The following is a 5,780-nucleotide window of genomic DNA, read 5'->3' as shown; positions in this document are numbered from 1 at the left end:
AGATTTGAATTTAAATATGATTGCGAACGAAGAAAGTCATATTATATCCAAATCTACATCAGAATTTATAATCAAAATATGATCTGAATCCGGTTTTTAAATATACATCCAATATAGATCCAACTTTTAAGCTAAATCTAAACCACATTATGATATGTTAAGAACGTGATTTCAAAACACATGGACTTTGGATGTAGGAAACTTTTTAAAACTAAATTTGATTTGAATCCAAATCCAATGGGATATTTGTTAAATCTGAATCAATTGAGTAAATTTGAACCAGAATTTGCAATCAAATGTAATCTGAATTTGAATTTTAAATTCACAGTCAATCTAGATCCAACTTTTAAGCTGAAGCTAAACCACATTATATGTTAAGAACGTGCTTTCAAAATACATGAACTTTGGATGTAGGAAATTTTATAAAACAAAATTTGATTTGCATCCAAATCTGTTGTGATATTTATTTAAGTCCCAGTATTTGCAATCAAAATGTAATCTAAATTTGATTTTAAAATTCACATCCAATCTATATCCAACTTGTATGATAAATCTAAACCATATTATGATATGTTAAGAACAGGCTTTCAAAGTACATGGACTTTGGATGTAGGAAACTTTTTAAACTAAATTTGATTTGAATCCAAATCCGATGAGATATTTATTTAAGTCCAAATTCAATTGAGTAAATCCGAAAAAGAATTTGCAATCAAAATGTAATCTGAATTAGATTTTTAAATTAACATCCAATCTAGATCCAACTTTTAAGCTGAATCTAAACTACATTATGATATGGTAAGAACCCGCCGTCAAAATATATGAACGTTGGATGTAGGAAAGTTTTGGAAGCTAAATGTTACGAGGTATTTATTTAAATCCAAAATCAATAGAGTTATCACTTCTTAAATCTCAATTTGTATAAGTTTCTTGATTGAATGTTAAACTTTCTCCATGTCTTAATTTTTTTTTTTGAAGCAGTGCGATTAGACATCCAATCTAAATCAGATTTATTGATCTTCCTTCCTCAAAAAATAAGCAGCTTTTCTTTTGGCGCACGATCGGTGATTGTACGTATTAGGTCCATATGATATGATCCTCGACATGGCCTTTTGCAAGACGGCCCTTTTTTAAAATGTCCCGAGAGGTTGGCCTTGTCTCTCTCCTCCGACCCCGTTGGCTGTTCCATCTCACGGCAGTTCGTTTCCCTAGGCGTTCCAGCCCTTCGACATGCAAAAGCGACATCGTTTTCTCTCGCCCTCAGGGAATCTCTTTCTCCGCACACACACTCTCCCTCCCTCTCTCTCTCTCTCGCGGGGCGGAACCAGAGGCCGGAATCCGTTCACGTTTCCGGTTTCCGTCATGGAGTCTTTGATCCTGGAGCTCCACGAGATTGAAGCTGTGAAGTTCGGCAGCTTCAAGCTGAAGAGCGGCATCACCTCTCCGGTTTATATCGACCTTCGCCTCATCGTCTCGTTCCCGTCTCTTCTCTCCCGCATCGCCTCCTTTCTCTGGGACTCCCTCCCTCCGGCTGCCGCTTCCTCCTTCGAACTAGTCTGTGGCGTCCCTTACACCGCCCTCCCCATCGCCACCTGCATCTCCCTCTCCCGCTCCATCCCCATGGTCATGCGCCGGAAGGAGGTCAAGGAGTACGGGACAGGCAAATCCATCGAGGGCGCGTTCAGACCGGGTCTCTCCCGCCTCGTCGTCGAGGACCTCGTGACAGGCGGCTCCTCGGTCCTCGAGACCGCTGCGCCGCTACGGTCCGCCGGCCTCCTCGTCTCCCACGCAGTCGTCCTCATCGACCGCCAGCAGGGCGGGCAGGAGAATCTCGCCGCCGCCGGCATTCAGCTCCACTCCGTCCTGACTCTCACCGGGATCCTGGACACGCTGGTAAGCCGCGGGAAGGTCGCCGACGACGTTGCATCGTCGGTCAGGGCCTTTCTCGAGGAGAGCCGGGCTGTCGCCGTGCCTGCTCCGGCTGCTGCGCCGGCGCCACCAACGGTTAAGCAGAGGCTTCCATATGGATAGAGGGCGGCGTTGGCGAAAAACCCCGCCGGTAAAAGGCTGCTGGAGGTGATGGAGCAGAAGCAGACAAATCTGTGCCTGGCGGCCGACGTTCCTACCGCCGCCGAGTTGCTTCGCCTCGCTGATAAGGTCGCCGTCACCACTCTCTCTCTCTCTCTCCAACACACACACACACACCCCACACGCGCGCGCATACGCACGTTTATGGCAATTCTGATAGGCTTTCACTGGTTTGGCGATTTCATCGAGCAACTAATGGTTTTTGTCTGGCCATTTCGAATGGGTATGCAGGTTGGGCCAGAGATTTGCTTGCTGAAGACCCATGTGGATATCTTGTCCGACTTCACTCCAGACTTCGGATTGCAGCTACGAGCGGTATGTTTCTTTGGCCGTTTAAACTTCCTGCCAACATTATGCATAACAGATGGAGTTGGCCATGGAACTCCGTCCTCAACATCATATTTCAGTACCAATAAAGAAGCAATAGCTGAAAATGCCACGTTTTGTTGTCGCTTGAACATAAGCTTTGGTATGAAAACCTCTTGAAAAAATTGAAAACTCAAAAAATGCTTCCGAACAGCTTGGTGGGATTTGCGATTTCCAAGCACGCCCACTTTTATGTAGTGCTTCCAAGTAAGGTAACTTTCCATTCTGCCTAGCATGTAAAATTTATGCACCTATATATAAATTTACATGCTAGGCAGAATGGAAAGTTAAGACTTTACTTGGAACTTGGAAGCACTACATAAAGGTGGAAACCTGCGTGCTTGGAAATTGCAAATCCCACCAAGCTGTTCGGAAGCACTTTTTGGGTTTTCACTTTTCAGTTTTCTCAAGAGGTTTTCATACCAAAGCTTATGTTCAAGCGACAACAAAACGTGGCATTTTCAGCTATACCAACCATTATATGTGTGTGTGTGTGTGTATATATATATATATTATGGTTGGTTTATACTTTATAGTGAAGTGTTGACTTTGATGTATGAGAGTTGACGCCTGTTGTTTTCCCGCCAGTTTAGAGCTGCTTTATTATCTCTACACAGGTATAACTGCATTGGTGCTTTAGCCTTCAAAGGCATGGTCAGTAAAGTCACTCAAAAGGAACGTCGACTGCTAGGTAGCAAGTTGGATAGTTTCAGATCTTAGTTTACATGAGCCACATTCCTAGTCATGGGAATCATTCTCATGAAAATTTACTTAAGGGATACTCTGGATTTAATTTCTTAACCTCAATCTTCGTTTCATTAAATGATTTTACTGATATGTATCAGTTCATGGGCATTTTATACAATCTCATTGGTTGCTTTCTACAGTCGCCTCAGTTCTCATACATGCCTTGAATTTTGAATTTGAAAGCACAAGAAGCAGAATGCTTTATCTGCCTCCTACTAGATATGCCTGCTTCTTGTTATTATGGTTTATGACTGTTGTGCCATACTCTGTATGTTATATTTGACAGTTGCAGGTAGTCATCCAAATTATTGCGTTGAATAGTCTGACAGCTGATCTTTTATTTCATGTTAGGGGCCAGTGTGAATGGTCTGAGACTTGATCTTTTATTTCGTGTTAGGGACCAGTATGCCTTTTTACCTGGTAGGTAATTTCCCCAAATCTGGTTATTTACTACCAGAATGTATGTGTCTACTAACTGCAGTAAAATTGTAAAATTGCTGAAGCCTTTTGGTAATGTACTGGAAAATAATAGGTGACCTTTTAGAAGTCCAACGACAATATCAAGGATCTGACAGAATGATGTTGCAAAGAAATTGCAAGATCCCTTCAAGATATTCATGATATTGGTCTCCATATTTTAACTATGCTAACGTCTTTTTGTGATATCATCAAATTTGCTTTCTGGCATGCTGTTTACTGAGAATTAACTTGGTAACTTGTGGCAAAGATTGCAGAGAAGCACAATTTTCTTATCTTTGAAGATAGTAAGTTTGCCGATATTGGAAACACAGTAACCATGCAATATGAAGGGTGAGATTGTTTTCATTGTTCTGAATCCTTTTCTCAATCGCTCTTCACTGGATTTATTTTCGTCCTTAAATTTTCTAGAGGTGTTTTCCACATATTGGATTGGGTGGATATTGTTAATGCACACAGTCTCTGGTCCTGCTATTGTGGATGGTTTGAAATTGAAGGTACATGATGAGACCTACATTCTCTTTTGCCCTAAAAGAAAGAGCTGTATTTCATTGTGTTCACTCGTAACTTTCAGGGCCTGCCCCGTGGAAGAGCGTTGCTGTTACTTGCTGAAATGAGCTCTGCTGGTAACCTGGCCAACGGGGACTATACTTCTGCTGCTGTCAAAATTTCTGTAGAACATCAAGACTTTGTCATCGGGTACACATCAGTCAATCCAGCTGCATGGCAAGTCAGTTCATTACAACCTGGACTAATTCATGCAACACCTGGAGTTCAAATGGCTGCTGGAGGTGATAATCTAGGGCAGCAGTACAACACCCCTTATTCGGTAATCTCCAACGTAATATCTGGTATCATTCTGTTCGACTGTCTAAACGCTGGAGTCAGTATGGTGGCCAATTGGGTATGAGTGGCCAAGATATGCTTCTTATTCAGTATCCCCTTGATGAAAATTGACTTTAGTTTGATATAACTGTCAAATTGTTTGGTAAACTTAACAACATAACAGGGCCATCCTTTTATGATCCATATCACACATGATTAGAATATGATAGAACAGTGTTTCTGTTATATATATGTAACCATATACACTTAATATGTATTTTTTTACAGGCAATTCATGATAGAGGAAATGATATAATCATTGTTGGTCGTGGAATCATAAAAGCAAAGGATCCTGTTGAAGCTGCCAGGCAATATCGTCTTCAAGGTTGGGAAGCATATAAAGCAAGATGTGCATAATTTATTTTGGTCATGTTTTGCCCCTCTTTTTGACATCGCTATTGCATAACGTGGAAAGTTTCCACTTACAGCATTATGGTTATTTGCTGTTGATGACTCAGCAAGTTTTCATAGCACTGTTTTTGCTTCAGCAAGTTCCTACTACATCCACAATATATGGATGTAGTGGTGATTGGAGAGACGTAGATTTATATTTTGCCCATTTGCAGTAGGAGCAAATGTAATAATGAGTGGGTTATGAGCAATGCAAGTTTTAGCAATTGCCCAAGACTTCTTGTTCATTAAATTTACATCTTTAAATTGGCTTTAGCATATGAACATTTAGTACAGGATATGAACATTTTAGTGCTTTTAGCAAATGAGAAAAGGGTTAGGAAATTAGGATGAGAAAGAAAATGTGAATTTTGTCCAAGGGCAATTTTTTGAACCAGCTCTCTATCAAATCAAAGCTTCAAATTGTGTTCCTATCTTCTGAACGTCCAAATCGAAAAAGGCTTTCTTTATATTCACCGGCGTTTGATGGGTCATCATTGGGTGTTTATTTTGCACCATGTTGGTTATGTGTCTGTGCCTCTTAACAGCATTAAGCATTAGTTCTCCAGGTTAGTAAATGAGAACCATATTTTATGTGTTATTTTCTTTCTTTTCTCTATTGAATGATGAATGTACTCTTAACAAGGGGACAGGGGAGAATGACCTAGTAGAATGACATACAGGTTTCTTTGAGATAATATTAGACCATCCAGTTGAGTGTATGGCCATGGTAAGCTTGCTAACGATAGATAAAGTAAGAAAAAACAATGAATAGGTCCCAAATGTGCCTCTAAAGAATGGATTTTCCTATCGTGATTAGGCATGGATGG

At 40.8% G+C, this 5,780-nt stretch overlaps 1 pseudogene; it reads left to right on the top strand.

Moving 5' to 3' along the window:
* The first annotated feature begins 1,147 nt into the window (after positions 1–1,147).
* Positions 1,148–5,229, top strand: LOC116259860 (uridine 5'-monophosphate synthase-like; annotated as a pseudogene).
* The last annotated feature ends 551 nt before the right edge of the window (positions 5,230–5,780 follow it).

This window comes from Nymphaea colorata, chromosome 9 (assembly GCF_008831285.2).
Source record: "Nymphaea colorata isolate Beijing-Zhang1983 chromosome 9, ASM883128v2, whole genome shotgun sequence".
NCBI lineage: Eukaryota > Viridiplantae > Streptophyta > Magnoliopsida > Nymphaeales > Nymphaeaceae > Nymphaea > Nymphaea colorata.
Note: the sequence above shows the minus strand (reverse complement) of the source record. Positions and strands in the feature narration are given on the sequence as shown.